The 13,774-nt window shown below is 41.4% G+C and overlaps 1 protein-coding gene across 3 annotated transcripts in view; it reads left to right on the top strand.

Annotated features, from left to right (window-relative positions):
- Positions 1–13,774, top strand: part of ip6k1 (inositol hexakisphosphate kinase 1) — a 73,035-nt gene that overhangs the window by 14,841 nt on the left and 44,420 nt on the right. The window lies entirely within an intron of this gene.

Genomic DNA, 13,774 nt, shown 5'->3' with positions numbered 1-13,774 from the left:
ACTAGTGTGATCTCACTTAGAGATAAATTCACTGACCTGTAGCTCTGACGTTATTTTGAACAGGCAAGAGGTTTTACAATCATTCAGTAATCTGGCATTTTCTTGAAATTCGGCACACTGTATAATATTTTCATACCATATTGTGAAAATCCTCTGGTCCTGAGATTTGCTAAGTACTTTTTTTCCTGTTGCGTTATTAATGCCTGGAAGATCTTTCACTAATCTTCTCACAACCAAAAGCAAAAAATTCATTCAACTCTTCAACTCATTGTGCCTTAGTCTGTTAGTGAATACATTATCTATATCAAAAACCTAACAGTATCTGTAAACTTTTTTTCACAATCTACGTTTGTTGTTGTTTGTAATCTGACTGTCTCTTTCTTGTCACTGTTCTTCACTCCTCCATAAAATGTATTTTTATTTAATATTGGACCAAAAAATTCTAAGGACATTACCTCAAAATTTGTTTTGAGGGATAGCAACTTGAATTGTTATCGAATTATCTTTTGGTGTAGATTCATTAATAACGTGTTAAATTTACCAACTCACTTGTCCCAATTCTTTCTTCGTTGGTTAGGTTTGAATTATTCCGAATCTTTTGTACTGAACTCCTCGCCATCTCCCCTTTAAGTTGGATTGTGAGGTTCGTTTTCATCATCATTGATTCGTCAATGTTCGCTTAATGTGCATGGGTAAAATGGACTGAATGGCCTTTTTCTGTCTCGTAGATTCATAGATGCATACATGCAGAAAAGGTCCTTTGGCACATTGGGTCTACACCAACATAACTACCACTAAATGTGTGCCATTCCCAATTTCCTGCACTTGTCCCATATCCTTGAAAGTTCGACAGGCATTCCAGATTCCACCACCTGCTGAATGGAAAGGTTTTTTTCCCCAAATCCCTTATTAATCTCCTGCCCCTTACCTTAAATCTATCCCCTCTTCGTCATTGATCCCTCGACCAAGGTGAACAGCTGCTCTGTATTCACCCTGACTGTACCCCTTATGATCTTAATCATGTTGCCTCCAGTCTTCTTTGTTCTCGAGAAAACAGTCCAAGCCTTTCTAGTCTCTCCTTACAGCTCATTATCTCTATCCAAGGCAATATCCTGGTGAACCTCCTCTGTACCACCTCTCATACGGTGACCAGAACTGCACACAGTACTCCCGTTGTGGCCTGACCAAAGCTCTTTCATTCCGATGTTACCTCCTTCCTCTTATACATTATGCCGTGACTGATGAAGGCAAGTGTCCCATATGCCTCCTTAAGTATCCTATTTACATTCTCTGCCGACTTCAAGGATCGTGAATAATTACACCAAGATCCCGCTGTACCTCTAAAATCTCTCAATCTAAGATTTTGTCAGACCATTGACTGACTGTTTCTGTCTCATGTTTTGAATTTTGCTGAAAAATGAGATGCTGCCAAGGTATTTCATTTTGCACTAAATTTTCATTTTCGTCAGTATTCACTCAGGAACAGGACACTGTTGCTGATGTGAATATTGAGTCACAAGTGATTAGAATGGATGGCCTTGAGGTACGTAGGTAAGAGGTCTGGGGAATACTGCAAAGGATGAAAATAGGTAAGTCCCCTGGTCCTGATGGCATTTATCCTAGGATCCTCTGGGAAGCTAGGGAGGAGATAGCGGAGTCATTGGCCTTGATTTGTCTGCAGGAATAGTGCCAGAAGACTGGAGGATAGCGAATGTGGTCCCCTTGTTCAAGAAGGGGAGCAGGGATAGCCCGAGTAACTATAGGCCAGTGAGTCTCACTTCTGTTGTGGGTAAAGTCTTAGAGAGAATTGTAAGGCATAGGATTTATGAACATCTGGATAGGAATAATGTGATCAAGGATAGTCAGCATGGTTTTGTGAAGGGCAGGTCGTGCCTCATAAACCTTATTGAATTCTTTGAGAAGGTGACCAAGGAAGTGGACGAGGGTAAAGCAGTAGATGTGGTGTATGTGGATTTTAGCAAGGCGTTCGATCAGGTACCCCATGGCAGGCTAATGCAAAAACTACGGAGGTATGGCATTGAGGGTGCATTAGAGGTTTGGATTAGGAATTGGCTGGCTGGAAGGAGACAGAGGGTAGTAGTTGATGGTATAGGTTCATCTTGGAGTGCAGTTACTAGCGGTGTTCCACAAGGATCTGTTTTGGGACCATTGCTGTTTGTCATTTTTATAAATGACCTGGAGGAGGGGCTTGAAGGCTGGGTGAGCAAGTTTGCGGATGACACGAAAGTCGGTGGAGTTGTGGACAGTGAAGAAGGATGTGGCAGGTTACAGCGGGATATAGATAAGTTGCAGAGCTGGGCAGAAAGGTGGCAAATGGAATTCAATGTAGCTAAGTGTGAAGTCATTCACTTTGGTAGGAGTAACAAGAAGATGGATTACTGGGCTAATGGTAGACTACTTGGTAGTGTGGATGAGCAGAGGGATCTTGGTGTCCATGTACACTGATCTTTGAAAGTTGCCACCCAGGTAAATAGTGCTGTGAAGAAGGCATATGGTGTACTGGGCTTTATTGGTAGAGGAATTGAGTTCCGGAGTCCTGAGGTCATGTTGCAGTTGTATAAGACTCTGGTGTGGCCTCATCTGGAGTATTGTGTGCAGTTTTGGTCGCCATACTACAGGAAGGATGTGGAGGCATTGGAACGAGTGCAGAGGAGGTTTACCAGGATGTTGCCTGGTATGGTAGGAAGATCGTATGAGGAAAGGCTGAGGCACTTGGGGCTTTTCTCATTGGAGAAAAGAAGGTTTAGAGGAGATTTGATAGAGGTGTACAAGATGATTAGGGGTTTAGATAGGGTTGACAGTGAGAACCTTTTTCCGCTAAAGAAGTCAGCTGTTACTAGGGGACACAGCTTTAAATTAAGGGGTGGTAGGTATAGGACAGATGTTAGGGGTAGATTTTTTACTCAGCAGGTTGTGAGTTCATGGAATGCCCTGCCAGTAGCAGTGGTGGACTCTCCCTCTTTATGGGCATTTAAGCGGGCATTGGACAAGCATATGGAGGTTATTGGGCTAGTGTAGGTTAGGTAGGCTTTGGTCAGCGCAACATCGAGGGCCGAAGGGCCTGTACTGCGCTGTATTTTTCTATGTTCTATGTTCATAACAATTGCAAGAATGACAACTTCCAAATGATCACCATATTAGAGGACAAAAGAATGCTAATTGGTTTGCATGTTGACTGAGGCATTGCGGTGGAGAAGACATTGGGAAACTGTTGGCTCCCCAAGCCCCTGTATGATTCAGAGAAGACAGGAAATAACCTTTGTTCGGAAGGTCCCTGCATGTGAATAGATATAGCTTCTAGGAAGTCGAACTGAGCCACATTACAATCTTGGTTGATTATTTTAAATTAGTCACATATATTCATTCAAAGGGACATATCCTTTTGTAAACAAAAGTAACATGTTCAGGCCTTTTTCAATTAAACAAAAGCTCAGGACACCGCTGATTCCTGGCGCATTCTCTATGGCAATGTCTCAACCAATTAGAATCTACTCGCCAAACAGCCAGTATCCTTTTTTTCTCCTGTTGTATAAATTGGTGTTCCCTTTGAAAATTGGTAATTAGTGTAGAACCAACACAGTCATGATTGGATAACTCACAGAACAATCACATAATCATATTTAATAATAGACATTGGGTCTTGGGTTTTGTGAGTACATGCTTGTTGAGTATAATCTGTACTCTGCATTTAAAGCAGTGAAAGGATCATGCATTTGATTTAATTGCCATAATATACGGACTGCATACCTTGGATTGCACCAGCACTCAAATGCATAGAGAATATGCCTTGATTATATGATAGGCATAACATGTTTCTGGGTGAAAGTGAGGACTGCAGATGCTAGAGATTAGAGTCGAGAGTGTGGTGCTGAAGAAGCGCAGCAGGTCAGGCAGCAGCCTCATTTCTGATGAAAGGCTTTTACCCAAAACATCGATTCTCCTGTGCCTCAGATGCAGCCTGACCTGCAGTGCTTTTTCACCACCACACTCTCAACATCTTTCTGGATTGACAACAGCATCCTGTTAATGGAAAATAATACTTGTGTAGCTACTGCATAGTAGCAGCAGCAGAAAATGGCTTGCTTAACCTGTAATTCACATTTTTGAGGCATTTTGCATTTTCAGGGTAATTTACAGGTCTGTTTTAAGTGTGCAAGGAATCTTGGGTGCTGATAGCTACACCATTGGCCAATTTAAATTAATCAGTTGAGCTTGTAACATGGTTCATTTAGACTTGCTAGAAATGACATGTGTTGGGATCTTTTTGGATGTTTTTCTAATGAGTCTAAGTGTTTGAAGTTCTCTACTGCAAAGCAAATGTCTTAATTAAGTATTGCTGCTTCCTTGCTAGTCTTAATTTACTAAAGCAGCTAGTCTTATCTCAATCGCATTCAATAAGTATGTTCTCTTTCTTGCTTGAGCTGCTGAGTTTCTTGAGTCAGATTAAAATCTTCAGATCTCCCAATCTCTCATCTTTTGTTTTTTAGCTCATCCTGATCTCCATCTGATGAGCTACTCTGATCATACCTTGCAATCCATTGCCCTGTCACTGTCAATGCTTTGCCCTAATGTGGCAGAGCTTAGTGATTTTTCTAGTGATAATCCAAGAGTGGAAAGGTCCATAATTGATTAAATGTCTGATGAAACATCACTGACGTGAAAAAAAAATCTCATAGGGCATTGGCATTGCTGGCTGGACTAGCATTTATTGTCTGGCCCTGGTTGTCCTTGAGAAGGTTGTGGTGAGCTGCTGCCTTGAACCGCTGCAGTCCATTTGCTGTAGGTACACCCGCAATACTTTTGGGAGGGAATTCTACAATTTTGACACCGCCACAGTGAGAAAGTGGTGACATATTTCCAGCTCAGGCTGGTGAACAGCTTTTTAAAAAAACTCATTCATGGGGTAAAGGAATCACTGGTTATGCTGGCATTTATTGCTCAACTGGAATTGACAGAGGGCAGTTAATAGTCAACCACATTTCTGTAAGGATTCCAGTTTCATTTTCTAAAGGATATTAGTGAGCCATATGAGTTTTTCTGCCAATTGACCATGTTTTCATGGTTATCAGATTTTTTTTAAATTCCAGATTTTTATTAAATTCAAATTCTGCCATTTGCCATGGTAGGATTAGAGTCCAGATCCCCAGAACATTACTTGGTTCTCTGGATTTACAGACCAGCAATAATACTACTAGGCCGTCACCTCCCCTTGAAAGGGAGCTCACTAGTGGTGTTCCCATGTATCTGCTGCCGAGATGGAAGTGGTTGTGTATTTGGAAAGGTGCTCTCTAGGATCTTTGGTAACTTTCTGCATTGCATCTTGTAGATACTGCTCCTACTAAGCATCAGTGGTGGAAGGAATGGATGTTTGTGGATGAGGTGCCAATCAAGTGAGCTGTTTTGTCTTGATAGGAGTTAAACTTCTCGAGTGCTGTTGGAGCTCCACTTGTACAAGCAAGTGGGGATGTTCCATCACACTCCTAACTTGTACCTTGTAGGGAATGGACAAGCTCTGGAGAGTCAGGAATTGAGTTACTCACTGCAACATTCCAAGCCTCTGACTTGCTTTTGCAGCCACTCCATTTATATGATGAGTCTAGTTGAGTTTCAGTACAACAGTAACCCCCATTATATTGTTAGTGGAGGATACAGTAATGGTAACATCATTGAATGTCTAATGGCGATGGTCCGGTTGTGGCTTATTGGAGATGGTCATTGCCCAGCATCTGTGTGGCTCGAATGTTACTTGCCACTTTTCAGCCCATGCCTGTATTTTGTCCATGTATTGTTACATTTGGGTATGGACTCTGAGGAGGTGCTGAACATGGTGCAATCATCAGCAAACGTCCCCACTTCTGATCTTATGATAGAAGAAAGGTCATTGATGAAGCAGGTGAAGATGTTTGGGCCTAGAACACTATCCTGAGGAACTGCTGCAGAGATGACCTGGAGTTGAGATGACTGACCTCCCATAACCACAACCATCTTCCCATGTGCCAGGTATGACGGCAACTGTCGAAGAGTTTTCTCTCCATTCCCATTGATTCCAGTTTCTCTAGTGCTCCTTGATACGACTTTCCATCAAATGCATTGTTAATGCAAGGCTGTCTTTCTCACCTCACCTCACCTCACCTCTCGAGTTCAGCTCTTTCGACCATTTCTGAACGAAGGCTGTAATGTGGTCAGGAGCTGAGTGACCCTGGTGCTTGATAGTACTATTGTTGACGTTTTTCATCATTTTCCTGATGATCAAGAGTAGACTGATGAGGCAGTAATCAGCTGGGTTGGATTTGTCCTGCTTTTTGTGTACAGGCTATACCTAGGTAATTTTCCATATTGTCAATGTTGTAGCTGTTCTGGGTGCTGCGATTTCTGAAGCACAGGTCTTCAGTACTTTTGCAAGCTGAGAGATGCTCAGCTTCTGATTTGTCTATATGTACCCAGTCTTTGTTTACAGTGTGGACAATGGGCTTCTTGTACATTGTAGCTTTGTTATTTGAACATTAGATTGTCAGCCTGTCAATGTGAATATTCAACAAATATGATCAAGTGTACAACATTGATAGCTGTTATGGAACTGTCAAGGTAGGAGAATCCAATACCTCTAACTTGATATTTGACACATGGGTTATTCATAATTCATAATATTACGGTGGAGACACTCTGAGAAGCGAGTGTATAATTAAAGGGAGCAGGCAAAAGGCCACCTTCAGTAACTTTTAACTGATAAAAGACCAGAACTGAGCAATTGAAATTAAACATGGTTTATGTATTGATTAAGATGTTGATGTTCGTGGTTTTGATCATTCTTGTCTCTCTTAGCAGTTTCATTTCCAGCTTTTAAAGTAAGAACCCTGCATTGTATTGGTGGCCCGCAAGTCTTGTGTCAATGGCCAAGTTGTAGGTGATGGATCTTCCTTGCACCTTCTCTCCAATTTCTATGATTATTGGCAGAGCATTGCAAATAACGCCTTCCTGCAATAGAAATTGGATATACAGGAATCCTAACATATCACTCTCTGCACCAATATTTTCTAGTTGACCTGTTTAAGATGTTATTACACACCCAGGAGCAACTGGGACTTGAACCCAGGTCTCCTGGCTCAGAGTTAAGAACTCGACTACAGTGCCACAAGAGCCCTCACTTGGTGTAAGTTTACAGTATGATTAATTCATATTACCATTGATGCATATTTGATATTTAGAAACTTATCTGACCATGGCATGTTTGATTGGGAGATAGATCTAAATCCTAGATGTAGGAGTTTTTATTCCAGTTTGAAAGAGTTAAAGTATTGCTGCACATGGTTTAATACTTATGACCAGGCTTATTAAACAGACTGGTACCAATAAAGAGAAAAAAACAGCATTTGTAGTGTTTTGATTGACATGCATTATATGGCTCAAAATAAGCTTTGCAACAGGCAAGAGAAGAATTCTATTTGTACTCTTCCTAATCTCACTGTTCAAGAAGATACAGAATAAAGCTCTATAGCATTTACCAATATTCTACTGAAATCCCAGTGATAAGTGTGTTTCTGGACTTGTGTGCAATTCAAAACAGTGCTTTCATTATTTTTATAGCAGGGAGATTGGAATGCTTACAGATATTCCAAACATGATGCAACTAGTATAAAAAATATTATGATTCCAACGATGGTAAAGCTGAACAAATCAGATCAGTGTGTGATCTAGCTTGGTAGCCCATAAAGCTCAGTTTTTGCTTTTACAGTCCATCGAGAATATTTGACTTCAGAGCAGAGGTGGAGACAAATGGTTTTTCATAATACTGGGACAATTTCTTTGGCAGAGAAAATAGACAAGCTAATACCTCATTCTAAAAGTTCCTGTCCAAATCATGCACCATCCTGATCTGAAAATGTAGCACTGTTCATCACTGTTATTGGTCAACATGCTGACATGTCCATCTTAACAGCACTGTGGCTGTCTCTATGGCACACAGATTGCAGTAGTTCAAGAAAGCTGCTCACAAACAACAGCCCGACATTTAGGGATAGGCAGTAAATGCTGGCCTTGCCAGATATGCCCATATCCCATGAATAAATATTAACAACTGGAGGTTTTAAACCTGACATCTTGTCTTTACTCTTCTTGAGTTTGCAGATCTGGGTATATCTAACATTTGTTGATCAGTCTCTTCACTTTTTCCATTATTTGTGTGAGGAGCCCCTCTCATTACTAAATTTGACCTTAAGATTCATGTGAAATTTTGCATGAGCTGGATATTTGGTCTATCATTTATAGTTTCTGTAGTTGAGCAGTTTTTCCACAGGTATTGAACTGAAATTCCCTGAATGTGTTACATGACAGTATTGAGAAAAGATGCACTTGACTGGGATATTACAAATGATCCTACAAGTAATGAGCACTCCATAGAATGACCTCAAACAGGTAATTTTCTATTTCATTACTCGTTTTGTGGTTGTTGGCTGGCCAGCATTTATTGCCTCTCCTTGTTGCCCTTGAGAAGGTGGAGGCGAGCTGTCTTCTTGAACTGCTGCGGTCACCTGCTGTCGGTTGACCCACAATGCCTTGAGGGAGGGCATTCCATGTTTTTTTGACCCAGTGACAATGAAGGGATGGTGATATATTTCTAAGTCAGGACGGTAGAATGGCTTGGAGTGGAAGTTGAAGGTGGTGGTGTTCCCATATACCTGCTGCCCTTCTCCTTTAGATGGAATTGGTAGTGGGTTTGCAGGGTGCTGTCTGAGGATCTTTGGTGAATTTCCTTTTATAACAGTGTTGTTATTGAAATTGTTTCATTGTCAGACACTGGTAGTTGCCTCGTTATTGAAAATCCGATGCAGTTTCTGAAGTGTATTTGACCTCCTAAGCTTGACTGTCCAACAGAATAGGTCTAAAGGCCATCATCTGACAACATCATTATAATGTACTCCACCCTACTGTAAAACTCTCCTATTATTCATTCTTGTTTAAACCAAACCATAGGTAATTAAGCACAGTTTTTACATATCTCATCTCAAATAGACCCTGATGCACATGAATGCTGTCAGCTATTTAACTGAATTGGGCATCCCAGTTTAGCCTGTCAGCCAATTGCATTAACTGATTTATTTTCTTTCTTGTATCCTAGTACTGTGTGAGACTAATTAAGAGACCCCTTTCCACCAATTTGCAATAAGCCAAACTCAGCAAAGTATTGTTGGTAACTTACACTGTTGCTTTAGTTCCATACCCCAATTTTAAAGGGTTTCGCAGAATGGATCTCATGGACAAAATAGTAGTCAAAGGCTCTGTGCCAGTTCTACATGCAGTTGTGAGATGTTCAGTTTGAATATGGAGTTACAAGTGTTGTAATTTGCCCTCTGTTTTATTTCATTGGAGTGGTTTCCTGTTTCCCCTTGGCTTAAAGGATCAGGCTGGTTGTCTATGTGAGCTTGAAAGTGATCCTGTAATTGCAGCGGTTTGTTATATTTTGCCTTCTTTGAATGGAAAATCCAGCTTAGCCGAAGCATTAATACTGAGCCTCTGAATGAGCCGAAAGCTGGATTTGATATTAATTCTTTTGTACTTGACTGTGAACTACGCAGGACAATGAAAAGCAATGTGAATGGGCTCATCATTACCACTAAGGTAGCCATGGTTATCATAGAATCGCTACAGGGTGGAAACAGGCCCTTCGTCCCAACAAGTCCACACCGACCCTCCGGAGAGTAATCCACTCAGGCCCAGTCCCCCTACCTTCTATTTACCCCTGACTAATGCACTAATCTACACATCCCTGACCACTATGGGCAATTGAGCACAGCCAATTCACAAAACTGCACATCTTTGGATTGTGGGACAAAACTGGAGCACACAGAGGAGGCCAGCACAGAATCTGAGAATGTGCAAACTCCACATAGACAGTCACCTAAGGCTGGAATCGAACCCAGGTCCCTGGTGCTGTGAGGCAGCAGTGCTAACCACTGAGCCAGATTACGATTGGATGTGACCTGGTTTACAATGTGGAGAGAGGGGTTGTGCCTCTAGTGTATCCTGAGAAGGTGCCTAAAGTCACTGGAAAAAGATTTCAGACATAGCTAAAAACAGAATGAAGTAATTTTGCATTTAATAAAATAAAAAAGTCATTTGAAATGAACTTGAAAAATGGCTGAGGAGCGAAAGATTATAGAAATTATAAGCACCAAGGATAAAGGAGAACATTCTAAAGTGCAAATGAAGGAAAGATGATGAAAGGCAAAAGGTCATAGGACAAATGCTGGGTGGAATGGACAAAACATATGACAGATTGAATTCAGTGTGGGCAAAGAAAAGGTGATACATTTAGGAAAGAATGAGAAGAGACAATGCAAATTAACTGTTGCATTTCTTAAGGAGGGACAACAACAGTGACCTGAGTGTAGGTGCTCAAATCTTTGAAGATAGCAGGACATGTTAATGAAGTAGTTTATCAAATTTATAAGATCCTGGACTTTATAAATAGAACAGAGGTTATAAGAGTCAGAAAGAGTCAACAATGTTACTAGTAACTAAAGGGTTTAAAGCCACAGGGTCCAAATCTAAGGTGATAGAATTGGGTGGAAAAGGGACCGGGTGACATGGAAGAGAATTTTATTGCAATCCGAGTGATTAGGATTTCAAGCACACTATTGATGAGATGGTGGCCTCCAAATGGGAATTGATACATTGCAGGGATGTCGGAAAAGAGCGGGAACTTGTGATAGGAGTTCTGTCCATGTAACTACAACTTACAAAGTGGATTTTACAAAGTTTGTCTGGACACAGGCTTTCAGGTACCTGCTAGAGTGATCCTGACATTGAAGAGATCAGGCTGAAGGCAAAAGTTAAAGCCATCTCATGCATATGAAGGCCCCAGCAATACACGTTTTCTCAAGTTTTTTTTGTATATTAAACCACCAGTCCATGTGCTGTTTCTTGCTTCCACTGCATGCTGTTAGTATATGAGTGCCAGCATAATGTAAGAGGAATCTAGCTTAAACCAGTATATGTTAGTCATGCAGGTTTACTAAAAACCTGAATTTTTGCTTTCTGTGCACCAGATGCTTTGACATTTAGAAATCCTTTGGAATGTTTGAGTCTTGATTGAAGCTGCTGAGAAATCTGCATCCACTGATTAAAATTAAGAAATCCAGAGAGCTTGTGTATAGATGTGCAGTGAGAGCTCTGATCCGTCATACATAGATTTAACATCGCTAACCAATTCAGAATACTGGTAAGTTTCATACTATCTAAGAACGCCCAAAACCAAAATATTGGGTTCCATGTTCTGGAACTGAATGAGAATAATCCCAGGTAAAAAACGACTGTAGATGCTGGAAACTAGATTCTGCAGTAGAGTGCTGCTGGAAAAGCACAGCAGGTCAGGCAGCATCCGAGGAGCAGGAAAATCTAAGTTTTGAGCAAAAGCCCTTCATCCAGAATGAGAACAATCCCAGTTAGTTAATTAGTGGGTCAATCTAGGCCCTGTACTGAAGCTGACTGCTTCATGTCTGGGACTATAAATTTGTTGATTTGGATCTGAAATATCATGATTGAAACATGTCATTTTGAAACCACATCTCACAACGCCTCACTCTTTTATTCCTCCCCCCCCCCCCCCCCCCCCCTGCTGCAAGAGGTTCAACATTAGCTGGTCATGACACAGCTGCTGACAAGTTAGGTTTGAAATCTCTCAAGTTTGTTTTTTTTGTTTAATTCCCGGGATGTGGGTGTCATTTGGAACGGCTGCATTTGTAGAAACATAGAGATGTACAGTACAGAAATAGTCCTTTCAGATTTGTTTCCCTTTCTCATCGCCCTGGAGGAGACGATGGTGAAGTGGGCAAAAATTACCCAGGAATTTCTCAGGAGCAGAGTAGTGACCGGTGTGTAGGTGCATAGTGCACAGAGTAAAAAGAATGACTGCAGATGCTGGAAACCAGATTCTGGATTAGTGGTGCTGGAAGAGCACAGCAGTTCAGGCAGCATCCAAGGACATCAATGTGGACTTCAACAGTTTCCTCATTTCCCCTTCCCCCACCTCACCCTAGTTCCAAACTTCCAGCTCAGCACTGTCCCCATGACTTGTCCGGACTTGTCCTACCTGCGTATCTCCTTTTCCACCTATCCACTCCACCCTCTCCTCCCTGACCTATCACCTTCATCCCCTCCCCCACTCACCCATTGCACTCTATGCTACTTTCTCCCCACCCCCACCCTCCTCTAGCTTATCTCTCCACGCTTCAGGCTCACTGCCTTTATTCCTGATGAAGGGCTTTTGCCCGAAACGTCGATTTCGAAGCTCCTTGGATGCTGCCTGAACTGCTGTGTTCTTCCAGCAACACTAATCCAGAATGCATAGTGCACAGGCTACTGAGCACTGTGTGACTGACCATGCACTGAAATCCCAGTGACAGGACTGATTTTGTTTTCTGTCATTATTACTTACTGGTTTTGTTTGAGAGTTTGAAAGGAGCTTAAATTCAAATTTTTAGAATATTTTCCCTTAACTCGTGGAATCCCTACAGTGTGGGAACAGCCCCTTCGGCCCAACAAGGCCACACCGACCCTCTGAAGAGTAAACCACCCAGACCCGTTCCCCTACCCTATTATCCTTTTTTACCCCTGACTAATGCACCTAACCTACACATACCAAACATTATGGGCAGTTTAGGATGGCCAATTCACCCAACCTGCGCATCTTTGGATTGTGAGAGGAAATTGGAGCACATGAAAGAAACTCGCGCAGACACAGGGAGAACGTGCAAACTCCACACACACAGTTGCCCAAGGCTAGAATTGAATATGGGTCCCTGACGCTGTGAGGCAGCAGTGCTAACCACTAAACTGCTGTGCTGCCCAACTATTCTGCATTGGACCAGTAATAATTTTCAGAATGCTACTATTCTGATAATTTCAGAAAAGTTCTAAAGTTAAATCTGTAATATTTTGACCCTAGGTAAGAGAAATTCTGACAAACACATGTGTTTATGGGAGCCTAACTTCTGGTGTCACTCTATCTCACAGCCTACAACAGTGTCTCCGATAAGAATTCTGGACTGTCCTGAGTTAATTGACCCATGGGATTGTTGGAATGCTTTACCAATCTGCTTAGGCATCAAAGTTGTTGCACTGTCAAAACATCTGGTCGACATTGATGAGTTGGACCAAAGGGTTTGTTTCTGTGCTATGCCTCTCTTATGACTCTTCATGTAGACAAAAGTTTTTTCCATAATGTTAATCCCAGCTAAAGGAAACCTAACAACTGACTGTTTATTCTCCATTATGTCCTTGACATATAGTTTGACATGGTGTGATGCCAATAGCACAGGTTCAATTCCCATACCGACTAAGATCACCTTGAAGGTCCTGCTTTCTGAATGTTGTTCCTTGCCTGAGGTGTGATGACCATCCAGTTGAACACACTCTCTGTCATTAGAGAGCTGCCTCTAGGACTGGCAATTTTCACTTGATGTAACCATACATTTCCTTGTAGTCTCTGTTGACCACTTGCCTGTTTTTAGTTTAGATAATTTTTTTTAAGATGTCTTTGTTATCACATAATATTGGAAGGCATACCTGAAACTTAATGGAATGAGGAAGTAGGTGATGGATATGTTAATTGGGTGTGAATTGTATAAAAATGTGGAGCTAGTGATCAGTGGTTTTGTAGAGTGTGGTTAACTAAAATGAAGCTCTCTTTAAAAATATACACATCAACTCTGTTTAAATATAGTTGTTTTCTAGTGTTTAACTACTTTGTCAAGTT

The sequence above is a fragment of the Chiloscyllium punctatum genome, chromosome 12, assembly GCF_047496795.1.
Source record: "Chiloscyllium punctatum isolate Juve2018m chromosome 12, sChiPun1.3, whole genome shotgun sequence".
Classification (NCBI taxonomy): domain Eukaryota; kingdom Metazoa; phylum Chordata; class Chondrichthyes; order Orectolobiformes; family Hemiscylliidae; genus Chiloscyllium; species Chiloscyllium punctatum.
Note: the sequence above shows the minus strand (reverse complement) of the source record. Positions and strands in the feature narration are given on the sequence as shown.